Raw genomic sequence first — 12,906 nt, 5'->3', positions numbered from 1 at the left:
GCGCCCGCCCGCCGCCTCGCCCACCCCTGACGCCCCTGAGCTCGGAGGGGCCGGCACACGTGCCTGACCGGATCTCACCTCCGCCACGCTGGACCCCCATCCGCCCACCCCGCCTTCTCTCCCGTCTGGGACGTCAGGCCCTGCTGACCCGCGGCCTCCATCCGTCTCTGCACAGTTGCCCACTCACAAGCTGTGGACTCCTAGGAGAGCTCCTCTCCTCTCCCCACACCCTCTGCACCCAGCCTTGTGGGTCCTTCTAGAAAACTCCAGAATGTCGTTCCTTCCCCAGTCTGGTCCTCCCACCTGGCCTGCTCTCCCTGCTCCTGCTTGGTCCCTCCACTCCGTAGATGGCAGCAACAGGAGCCTTCAGAACGAGGTGGTGACTACATAACCCTCGCCCATCTCCCCAGGACCCCTACAGACACAGAGGGACATGGAGAACCCTCATGGCCAGGGGACCAAGGGAAATACTTGTAGGAGACAATGGAGTAGGCTTTCAGACCACTTCAAGCTAGGGAAAGATCTCGTGCAAGACATACAATCGATCTGTATCTAGAATACATAAAGGATTCCAAGGGGTCAACAGGAAAAGGCTACCACCCACTACAAAGAGAAGAGAGACCCGGAGCCAGAGGCATCTCCAGTTCTTGGACCCAGAGTCTGACCCCGGCAGCACTTCCCCTCTGGTTTGTCCAGGCATCCTCGTGTGAGCGCACTAGACCCTGAAATTGCCTTTCCTGATGCGACCTCTCAGCAGGGCTGGACGGAGCCGGGTCCAGGGCTGCGGCTTTCCTCACACCACAGGGAAGGGAAGTGAGTCAGCTCAGCTGCTCGGCTTGCGGGCTCTGCCCCTGGGTCTCCCCCATGGGCTCACTTCTGCCTGCCCTGCCCAGTTCAGAGGGTGGAGGCCTGGACCGGGAACCGATTCTGCTTGGGCTTCCTGCCAAGGAGGATGTTCTCCATCCTTTCCCATCCCTGGCCACTGGAGCAGCTTCAGGGCCATTTCTACATTTGCATGACTCAGCACTTCCTGCAGAGGGGGGGTTGGGGGGAACTTTCACCAGGGGGTCCAGGCAGCTCCTTAGCCCCCAGGAACATGACCTGCCCACCCTGGTGCCTGGCGCAATGGCTGGAGGCCATCCTGATTCCCCAACTCCTGCCTTTCCCCAGGACCAGGACCATCAGAACCCAGCACAGCCGCCTTGTCCCTGGCTCGCCACTCTCCACCTGTGACCCAGAAAGATGTGAGAAGGAAAGGGGGGCCCTCCCCCACCAGACGCTCCAGGGCTTCCTCTGATACCGCCGTGCAAGGGCACATGCACACGCTCACATGCGTGTACACTCACACGCACAAATAACATGCACATAAAGCACACGCACTCAAACATGCACGGCCACATTCACATAAACACCCTCGTGTGCATATGCACACCACATACCTATGGCCACTCTGCCCTAGCAGTCACCAGCCCTGGCCCTCCCCCTCCCCCAGGCCAGCTGCACCACTGGGCTCCCCCACGCTCCCTGCTTTTAGGGCCAGGGTCTGCAGCCTGTGGCATGGCACAGGCCCCTGGAGCTCCCTGGTGTCTGGGGGACGTGCCTGCTGTGGAGCCCTCCATGTGGAGCTCTGTTCTCATCTTGTCTCACTGTCTTGTGGCTCGGAGGGGTTATGCTGTGCTCAGCCCACAGAAGCCGCTGATGGCGGGCATGGACGCGGGGTGCAGCCGTTCCTGCACCCCGCCGGGCCACTCTGGGCACTGGACAGAAAGGGGACGGGGGTGGGCAGCACAGATGGGTCCTCTGTGCTGGGGGCCTGAGGCAGGTGCTCACAAATAGCATCCTGACGCCCCAGGGCTTTGCCGGGCCCTCTGCTAGCCCAGGCCTCCTGGCTGAGGCTTCTGCCCTCACCATGTCGTCAGGCACTGTTGGCTGCAGGTGGCAGAAACTAACTCAGCTGCTTCCCCGCTCCAAGGGCATTCACTGGCTCAGGTGAGCAGCCGTCCAGACCTGCGGGATCTCTGCACAACGCAGAGTGCCAGGGCTTCCACTCTCCCCGTGTGTGGGCTGAGCTGGCCGAGTTTTCCCCACAGAAACCTGGGGCATTTAGCAAGACACAGGCCCAGCCAGGAGTGGTGGCTCACAGCTGTCATGGGAGGCTGAGAGCAAGAGCACTGAGGTTGGAGGCCCGCTTGGGGAAATAAACTGAGAGGTGATCTCAGCTGATGAAAAGCTGGGTTCCGTGGCTCATGCCAGGCATGCTGGCTACACAGGAAGTGTAGACAGGATTGCAATCCAGGCCAAAGTCAAGGGCACGTTCAAAAATGGCTAGGGTGTGGCTCAAATGGTAACGTGTCTGACCATCAAGTGCAAAGTCCTGAGTTCAAACCCCAGCACCACCAACACAAACATCAAAGAAGCAGACTGTGCCTGGATGCAGGGCCACACCCTCACGTGCTGAAGGCCCTGCGCCGCCCTGCTGTCCCTCCCGGTGTCCAGCAGGAGCAGGAAGCGGAGGTGGGAGACTGTGAACTTCCCTGTGGGGAAGGCCCGTGACGGGCCAGGCCATCAGGTGAACATGGCCCCGGGGGCGGGGGGACTTCCCCAGGCCTGCCAGGTCTGGTCTGCTTTCTAGAGCAGACGCAGTTTCCGCAGTTCCCATGGTGGTCCAGCCTCTGTCACCACACTGCGGATCAGCCACCTGCCCTCAGGACCCAATGATGCCAGCAGACTCCACTTGCTCCATCCCTCATTGCTTCCGTCCCACCAAACCCTGTGCCCGGCCACACCAGCTCATTCCAAAGACATCACACCCCAGGCTTCCCCATTCAGAGCCTCCTAGCGGAGTCTCCCAGCTCCAATTCCATTTTCCAGGAAACCCCGATTGCAGCACCTGATCCAACCCTAGTAGCTTTCCTGCCTCTGTTCAGGGTCTGCCCGGGTGGGCCCGGACTCTCACACCGCTGCTGGCCACTGCCAACAGTGCACAGCACCAAAGGCAGCAACAGAGCTGCTTCCCCAACAGGTCTGTCCCTCCCCAGTGCCATGGGAAGGGCTCGCACAGCCTCCTCCTGGGGCTGACAGCCACACAGCAAGACCGACCGAAGGAAGGAGCTGTGAGGGCCAGGCCACACTGAGCCGAGGGTACCTGCACGGCACCGCGAAGCCCTGTGTGAGCAAGGAATGCCTGGCTCTGTCCACCCCCACAGACATGCGCTGCCCCCAGAGTGGAGCCGGCCACCCTAGGCCGCTCTGTCCCCAAGGACAAGAGCCCCGAGTCACCCTGGGCCGCTCTGCCCCTCTCCGGAGTCGGCTGGCAGGAAAGCTGTGGTTGGCTGGAAGCTGACTGAAACACAGGCAGGGGCGTTGGTTGGAAGCTGACGGACGCGCCGGGCCCCTGCGAAACACAAGGCTGAAATGGGAGCCAGAGTCTCAGCACTCAACACCCCAACACTACTTCAGGGAGGCAGTCTTGCTCTGGGGTCCTGATTGGTCCAAATGCTCAGTCCTCCCACTGTAGACTTCCAGGGCCTGGATTCTGGGCAGGAATCACTACACCCAGTGGTGGAAGAACACGCGTAACTGCTCTGAAGATGTCACCCACTGAAACCGTCCCCAGGAAGGAGGGCAAAGCCGGCATTCCCAGGGAAAGGAGAAGCAAAGGTCTCCTCCTGCGCCTTGTACAAAGTGGGGTGACTCATGCCCTTAACCCTAGCGACGCAAGGGGCTGAGATCTGAGGACTGTGGTGGGAAACCAGCCCAGGCAGACACACCCAAGAGACTCCTATCCCCAGTGAAGCAGCAAAAAGCCAGACGAGGAGGCATGGCACAAATGGTAGGGTATCGGTTGTGAGCGAAAGAGCCATGTGAGAGCTCAAGACGTTCAGGCCCACTGCCAGCACCAAAAGAAACAAAAACAAGAACAAACCTGGGAGAGCAGGAAGCACAAGGGAAAGGATCCGACAGGGCAAACAGTGGGCATCTTCTCTGAAGTTTTCTAAGTTACATTTGATAGCTGAAGCAAAACATTTAATATTGTCCACTGACCCGACTTTGTAGAAGAGATAGACACGGTGAACACATTGTAAAGACTTCCACATGCCACTCTGACTGGTAAAACTTGAGATAGACTGTGAATGGAGTAGACTGTGAAGTTGAGCAGTTTATCACTCACTCTCACACACACACACACACCCCTCCCAATAAACACTAGATATCTACACAGACAGAATGAAACACTGTGTGTAAACAAAAAATGGAATGATAAAAATATGTTCAAGTAACCACAGAGAGGTGGGTAAAAAAGAAACAGAGGAAAAGTCAGTAAATCAGAAACAAAGCAAAAGATAAAATGGTGGACTTGAGCCAGATCAACATACCAATAATTTCAGAAAACATAAGTCATATATGATTCTACTTATATAACTTTGTTGTTGTTGTTGTTTTTGATCATGGGGCCTGAACTCTGGACCTGGGCGCTGTCCCTCAGCTCTTCAGCTCCAGGCTAGCACTCTACCACTTGAGCCATAGCACCACTTCCAGCTTTTTCTGCTTATGAGGTGCTGAGAAATCAAACCCAGGGCCTCATGCATGCAAGGCAAGCACTCTACCACTGAGCCACCTTCCCAGTCACTTACATAATATTTTTTAAAAGATAAAGTTATGGAGTTTGAGGCTGGGCTCAGAAGCACAGACCTGTCCATCCCAGCTGTGGGGAAGAGATCAAGAGGATTAAAGTTTGAGGCTACCTGGACTATCTCAAAAAGAACCAGAGCAAGAAGGCTGGAGGTGTGGCTCAAGAGTGCTTACCAAATTCAAGCCCCAATATAGCCTACAGATACAGATGTGTGTGTGTGTGTGTGTGTGTGTGTGTGTGTCAGACAGACAGACGTCAGGGGTGTTGCAGTTCAATTATGGCTGGGTGGACCCTGGAGGCTTGCCTGCTGACAATCCTCTCGTGGAAGCATGCTGGCACTGGGAGTCTGGGCCTCTGGGAGGTGAGAGGGAGTGGGGCAGGTCTTCAGGGTGGAGCCCAGGGCTGAATCCACTCTGCTCCATCAGGAGGACCGAGAGCAGGGGCTGCTCACACAGCACACCCCTGCCTCCTGCCGGGAGTTTCTATGCTGCCCCAGCCAGCTACCATCGCCACACGATCCAAAACTCTTCTCTGTTCTTTATGGTGGTGCTAGGGTTCGAACTCAGAGCTTCAGGGCTTGCTCACTCAGCCAGTGCTCTACCACTTGAGCCACAGCTCCAGCCTGACTTGGGTATTTTGAAGATGGAGTTTCTCAGACTTGTCTGCCAATCCTCCAGATCTCAGCCTCCTGGGTAGCTAGGATTTCTGGAGTTGGGAGCCACCAGTGCTTGGCTAGGCCACTTTTCTTTATAACTCAACTAGTCTGTGGCAGTCGGCAGTTGGGGAGTAGTGGGGGGCTTGGGGGCGGGGGCATGAGAGGACCAATGTGACGAGGGGACATGTTGTCGATGGTGGCACACAAAGTCTGCACATGGGAGATCATGGCACAATCACCGCCCCCCCACACACACCAGTATCAGTGCTGTTTCTCACGTTTTATAGGTTGTAACTATTGGTGGCCATGAGCTCTCTCAACTCTCTACTTCCTGTGAATGAACAATTATAACTATTTCAAAGTAACAAAACATGCCTGTGCACTCACAGAGCCCAACTTGGCTGCTCTCCTTGGAGCTCTCCTGAGCTCCCCACAGGCCAGCCCCCCCCACCCCCCCCGCCCTCCACCCCTCTCCACAGAGGCCCCATCCTTGGTGTGAGGTGCCCGTCCCAGGCCTCACTTGAGTCCGCTACTGTGTGCATTCTCTGCATCTTCATCTTACCTGTTTAGCTGCGATTTTCTCAGCACCCAGAGGGGAAGCTCCCCAAAGCCAAGGACCTCATCTCTGTTATCAGGGGCACAGCTTGTGACACTAAGAGCGCTATGAAGGTTTGCGGGTGCACCTGCTACCTGTGGACACATGCCACGTTGCCCTAGATTGCGGCTGCTGGGGCCTGTGAAGGCGGCACTCACCACGCCGGGCTGTCTGCCCGGGAAGCCCCTTGGGGCCCTCGCGCACACTGTGTCTGTGTCGCTATGGCTTCCCCGCAGGATCCCACAGCACAGCGCTTTCAGGGCAGCTGGCCCTCGGGCCAGCCAGCTCCCATCTCCTGCAGGCCAGGGGAGGAGGGCAGGGCAGGAGGTTGGGAGGCGCCGTGCCGCAGTGCTGGGGGGACACCAAGCACTGCCCCTCCGCCTGCCCTGCCTTGGTGGGGCAGACCCTGGAAAGCACGTCTGCCCGGGGTAGGCAGGCACAGGCCCGCCCGCGGAGCTCCGGAGCCTCTCCCTGGCTGAGGCCGCCTGTGCTCTGCCCCAGGCACCAGGGTGGGTGTAGGGAGGAAAGGAGACCTTGGGTTTTCCACTACCCAGGTCCCCCTCTGCACCACCCCGCCTGGCAAGCACAGCCCTCAGACAAGGAGCCACCACAGAGACAGACGTGCTGAGCCGCCACCTTGGGTCGGCAGGCAGGAGCGCTCCACGCCGCGCTGACACAGGGCTGATGCGGGGCTCTCCCAGCGCCTGGCGCTCTCCCAGCCGCCCGCGCTCACCGCTGCCTCTACCCAAGCGCCGCGCCTCGCTGCTTTCTCTGACACAGCCAGGCTTTGCACAGGGTGTCCCCGAGGTCACCCTGCTGATCTCAGCCTCGGCCCTGATGCAAGTTCTTCTCCTTCTAGGACTGGCCTGGGCCCCATCCCCACTCCAGAGCCTCAGGAGCAGAGCATCAGGATGCACCTTGTGCTGCCCGAGTGGAGCCGGGGGACACAGAAGGAGGGAAGGCATGCCAGACATGGTCCCAGCCCCCTTCCCAGACGTGTGCTAGGCTAGGTGCCAGGCCCCCGGGAAGGAAGGAGCAACAGGGCAGGCCACAAGAGGGACAGACCTGAACACAGCCGCGGGGCCCGTTGCCCAAAGCCTCGCCCCGGCTGGAAAAGCATTTTTGGCTCAAGGGACAAACATTAAAATGCCATTCAAAACACTTAAGAGCCAATCAGTGGACACGAGACATCAACAGTGGACGGGGCAGCACAGGTGTGGCTGGCTGAGCCTAGTTCTGCTTCCTCCCAGCCCGAGGTCCCAACAGCATCAGGCTTCAGGCAGGTCTGCATCCAGGGGCTCCGAGAATGTCACCAGGCCTCCGCTTCTCAACTTGACCTTCCTCCCTGCGGTTTTCAGATGTGGTCTTGCTATCTGTTGGCCAGGGGGACCTTGGGCAGGTCCTGGCATTTTTGTTGTCATGAGTGACACTTCTTCACAGCCGCCAGGAGGAAAACTCAAGACCTTCCCTAACCTGAAGTGCACCGGGGCCGCGTGGGGCCACATGGGGACACGGCACCCTTCCCTCAAGTTCAAAAGGGATTTTAATGATTGAGATGCTCACTTATTACCTGACTTACGTAACTGTAACCCCTCTTCATCATCTTTATAAATAATAGATGCACACTTTTCGTTAAAGAAAAAATAAAAATCCAAGACGTTCCTAAAAGGGTGTTCAATGAGGTAACCCCTAGGTCACCAACGCAGGCCCCAGTGACAATGTTGGCTGAGTATGCCGGCTTCTTTTCCTTTTTGTGCCAGTCCTAGGGCTTGAACTCAGGGCCTGGGGACTGCCCTTGACCTTCCTTTGCTAGTGCTCTATCATTCTGAGCCACAGCACCACTCCTGGTTTTCTGGAGGTTAATTGGAGATAAGAGCCTCATGGACTTTCCTGCCCAAGCTGACTTACAACCTTGATCCTCAGATCTCAGCCTCCTGAGCAGCTAGGATTACATGCGTGAGCCACCAAAGCCTGGCCTCATCTTTTCCTTTTAAGAGCATATTGGAGCTGGGCATGGTACCTCACACCTGTAATCCTAGTTACTCAGGAGGCTAAGATCTGAGGATCACGGTTCAAAGCTAGCTGTGGCAGGAAAGTCCATGACTCTTATCTCCAATAAACCACTCAGAAAACTGGAAGTGGTGCTGTGGTTCAAGTGGTAGAACACTAGCGTTGAGCTGTAGAGCTGAGGGACAGTGCCCAGGCCCAGAGTTCAAGCCCCATGACCAACAACAAAAAGAGAGAGCAGATTTAGGGGGTAATTGAGCTACCTGAATCTTTCTCCTCCATCTCCTCTTCCTCCCTCATTTATGTAAGTTTTACAATCTTATGACAGTCACACACAGACATGGTAACTCCTGCAGACAGGAGCCCTGCCCATCTCCCCCCAACCCCCCCCACACACCTGCCCCGTGGATGAGCTCTTGCGTCTTGGGTCTTTGATCATCTACCAATGGAGTCCTTGCTACCAAGGCGGACTCCCCTGGTGATGCAGTCACAGGCCACTGCGTGCGTCACGCCTGGCCTCCTAAGTGTGTGTGTGTGACTTGCTTCCAAGCAGCAGAGGGGGCGGGGAGGCCGCTCCTCTCATGATGGCTTCCTGTCACACGTGAGATGCCCCGGCTGGCTTGGAAGCTGTGAGCTCTCCTGGAAAGCCTCGTCCTGAGGCCGAGGACAGCTGGTGGCCTCCAGGAGCTGAGCGGAGTCCGAACGACACCTTCTGCCTGAGCTGAGCAGAAACAGCCAGGTGAGCCTGGCAGAGCACCCAGGCTTCAGGGGATGCAGCCCCACCGCAGTGCGGCCCGCGATACCGAGGGGACCAAGCTGGGCTGTGCCAGGGTACAGACTCCAAACCGAGTTGCAAGCTGCCGGGTCTGTGGTCCTCGGTCAGGAAGACATAGGAAGCAGACACAGCCATGCGAGGGACCTGTGACTTCCTCCCACGTGGAGGGTCCTGGGCTCTGCTGTGTACAAACCAGGGCCATGAACTCTATGTGCGCCGAGCGTCTGGCTAACATGAAGACCAGCCTCCTGGGTGTCAATCCAGGTGCGACTGGATTGGTGCAAACCATCTTTCCGAGGGGCTTGCACCAACTCACATGGCAGTGTGGCAGTCCGGGCGGCTCCCCTGCAGCCTTGCCAGCACCTGACTTCCCGTCCTTTCCCGTCCAGCCACCGGACGTGGGCAGGAGAGCTGAGTGGTTTGTGTAATGGCTCACATCTTTCTTGCTGTACCGTGGATGGAACCCAGAGCTTGCACACAGTGGGCAAGCTCTCTGCCACTGAGCTACACCCCAGTTCATGCTGGATTCCCTTGAGAGTTTTCTGACCTCCTGCCCACCGCCTGCCTTCCATCTGTCATTAAATCCCTAACTGGATGTGTGGGGAGACAGAAACTGTCTTTAAAATGTGAGAATGACGGACACCTCGTGGAGTCCAACAGTAATGGTGATGCAGAGGAAAGCAGAGCTGAGAGTTCCTAGTGATTGTGTCTCAGCCCCTAGATCCATTGGTGCCGGAAGCACAGCTTCTCAACTGGGCGACCAAACAAGCCAATTCTTTTGTTTTGTCCATTGTGGGGCCTAAACTCTGGGCCTGGAGGCTGTCTCTGAGCTCTTCAGCTCAAGGCTAGCGCTCTACCACTTGAGCCACAGCACCACTTTTGGTCTTTTCTGCTTATGTGGTGCTCAGGCATCGAACCCAGGGCCTCAGGCATGCAAGGTGAGCACTCTACCACTGAGCCACCTTCCCAGCCCCTTTTGTTGTTGTTTCTGAGTCAACTGGGGATCTGACTGACCTAGGCCCTGAGTGTGCTCACACCACGACTCTCCCCAACACTGGTCCTCTGGAGAGCCACCAAGCTTGGGAAAGGAGATGGGAAAGGAGGTGCCGGGGAGCTGAGTCCCAGGCCCCACCCCTCCTGGATTGACCCACACCCTGCTTCGTTACCGAGAGCGCTCAGAGGCTGAATAACCCTGTAATTGGCTCATCCGTTCCATAGTCAAACTTTGGCAAATATGTTTTTCATAATTAGTTGTTTATTTAACAAGAATAACCAGCCGATTAAATTTAATGAGGCAGGTTAGCATGTCTAAGGTAGGAATGCTTTTCTTTAAGAGCAACCTGGTCTCCCTGGTCCCAGAGCTGGGGAGATGCCAGGGCTTGCCTATGTCAGGTGTAGTAACCCTGAGGGAGATGAGAATGCACCCTTCCTTGGGGCGCCCCATCTGCTCCTCTGCTTCTTGGAGTCTGACCTGTCTTCCTTGGTGTCGGGGTTTCTCAAGGACATGGCTTTCCCAGGGCTGCTTCTGCTCTTCTCCAGAGAGCAGCTGGAATGCAGTGACAGTACACGGTCTCCGGGCTCTGAGGGCGCACAGCCCATGAAGGAGGGAGGCCCTCCAGCTGCTTTGATGCCAGTGGCTGCGAGCAGCTGCTGGTGCTCCTTGCCCCTGCAGACCTTGCCTCACCTGCTTAGCAGACAGGGTAAACACCTGGATTTAGGAGACTGAGGCTCTGTGAGGGGTCAGGTGGCAGAGACTTCAGGGCCCAGAAGGGTGAAAGGGAGGATGGCCGGGCCCTCCACGCTCTGACCTGTGGCTGGAGAAAACCAGGAGCTCCCTTCACATTGAAGAGCCATTTGGGGTTTTGTGCGTTTTCTCTTTGTTCTGCTTAGTTTGGCCCAATGAAAAAGAGTTGGTTCTAAACATATCCATCCCCGTTCCCGGAGAAAAGCACAGTGTGGACTGGCTTTTCTCACAGTTTATTTTTTAATCCAAAGAAGGGGTTCACGCCTCCTTCCTTAGGCAGAGCGCACGCAGACACCCCTGGCACCCATGCCTCGGCTTGCCCCGTCCCGACGGCTCGTCCACTCTTGGCATTCGTGTCCTCCAGCATCTTCCTGTCGTCCTGAACACCCGCTGCTACGCCGCCCTCTCACCTGGCGGGCCGGGCTCGGCCCTCCAGCCTCCATGCTGAGTGTCACCAAGGCTCTGAGCTCCTGACAACCCCCCTCCCCTACGCACCTCAAAACAGACCTCCAGAACCAAGAGAAGGTGGACATGGTACCACCCTTGCCCCGATAGCCTAGGACACAATGACAACGTCAGCACACTGGCTCCTGCGCCGGGGCTGGGAGGAGGCTGTGTGACCCTGATCAGGGCCCTGGGATTGCCAACTCCGCTCAAGGAGGACAGTGAGGGAGAGGGCAAAGCTGGGTTGTGGTAGTGTCAGGCTCCAGATCCTGGAGTGAGCCAGCCACACCCCCCCCATTCCCTCCAGGCTGGGGACTGCAAACAGCCTGTATGCCCACCCAGTGCCAGCCACAGGGCCTGGTTTTGCTGGGGGCTCTTGGCAGGCCAGGCCCTTCCTGGAGGGAGGACTCGGGTATAGGGGGTAGGCTGTCAGTAACATCCAGCAGCAGGTTCTCCGGAGACCGGAGACCGGGGCACACACATGACCACAACCACTGCCACAACCCGAGGCCATGGCCTCTGGCTGTCCCTTGAGGAAAGGCTCAGAGGTTCTGGCTGCGGTGGCCCGCAGGGCTCGTGTCCAGTTTGAGTGGGTCCTGGGTGGGACCCCGCGTCCTCACGCTCACGCCCGTTATGCATGTGGCAGCACTTGCTGCCTTTATTCGGCCAACTGGCTTCATGCACTGTAGGCCTTCTGGAAGCAGCACACAGTGGGACCACAGGGGTCTACACACTCAAGGCTTTCCGTGTGTCCCGCTGGAGGTGGCTCCTGGTGACATGCCTGCTGCCGCAGTGGGTGCCCTGTGCCCTGGGTTCCGTGCTGGCTCTGAATGTCCACGGCCACACCTGCAGCTGGGCTGGCCAAGCGGCGGGGGCACGACCGGCCTGTTCTGTCTGTCCCATCCCGGGCTCACGGCCCCATCCACAAAGCCTGGCTCGGGCCTGCTGCTTCTGGCGTCAGTGGTGTGGAGAGGATACGCTGTAGCCACGGATGCTAGGGCTTACCTTCTGGGGAGGCAGCGAGGGGAAACGCTGTGGATCCCCTCGGTAGAGCAGAGGAAGGCTCTGGCTGTCCAGGTGCCCAAGTTCTGCCTGGCACCCAGCCAGGACTGGCAAGTATTGGATGGGGTTCAGGCTTGGAAGCCAACCCCAGCTACTATGCTGTGTGACCTTGGGCAAGTTACCCACACTCTCGCTGCCAGTCTTCCCATCTGAGGACTGCAGTGGCAGTAATTACCCCGTAAGGCTGTGTGAGACGTTAAACAAGCGCACACTGATAAAGGCAATGCACCAGGCATGTGGTGAAAATCCAATAATGCTAAGCTTGATTATTAGTACTATTCTCTGCAAGCTGCCCATGATCTGGCGAGACAAGGTACAGAACATACAGGCCACGTGCACAGCCAGCACAGGCTCACACAAGCTCACTCTTGAGCATGCACATGCATGTCTGTGTATACACTGTGCACACACACCTACCTTTATCCCGACAGCCACAGTCAGGCCTGCGCCTGGCTTCTCAGACCCCTCCTTTCCAGCAGGGGTGGGGCAGTGGGCAGCACTCGGGCATCCCTGGCCTCAGGCAGGGAGACACACTGATGGAGGCTGGTGGGCAGGACTCAGAAGCTGGAGGCTGGCTCCTTTCTCCACCATGGGCAGCAGCTGTGCCTTCTCTCCCCTGAGCAGGGCCCCCAGTGCCTCTTCCTTTCGTCCCTCCAGCCCTGGTGGGATGAGCACTCACTTCCCACCACAGCCAGGCTGCGCTACCTCACCACCTCAGCCGCCCCACGGCAAACCCCCTACCTCTGCCCTCAGTAAGCGGGCCCCCTTGCACATGCTCACTGTCAGCGCTGGACATACCCGCTACACACACCCCATCCCATGCAGTGTCTCCTCTGCCTTCAGTAAGCGGGCCCCCTGCGCATGCTCACTGTCAGCGCTGGACATGCCCGCTACAAAGCCCATCCCATGCAGTGTCTCCTCTGCCCTCAGTAAGCGGGCCCCCTGCGCATGCTCACTGTCAGCGCTGGACATACCCGCTACACAGCCCATC

This window comes from Dipodomys ordii, unplaced genomic scaffold (genome assembly GCF_000151885.1).
Source record: "Dipodomys ordii isolate 6190 unplaced genomic scaffold, Dord_2.0 Scaffold153, whole genome shotgun sequence".
Lineage (NCBI taxonomy): Eukaryota > Metazoa > Chordata > Mammalia > Rodentia > Heteromyidae > Dipodomys > Dipodomys ordii.
This window is presented reverse-complemented; position numbering follows the sequence as displayed.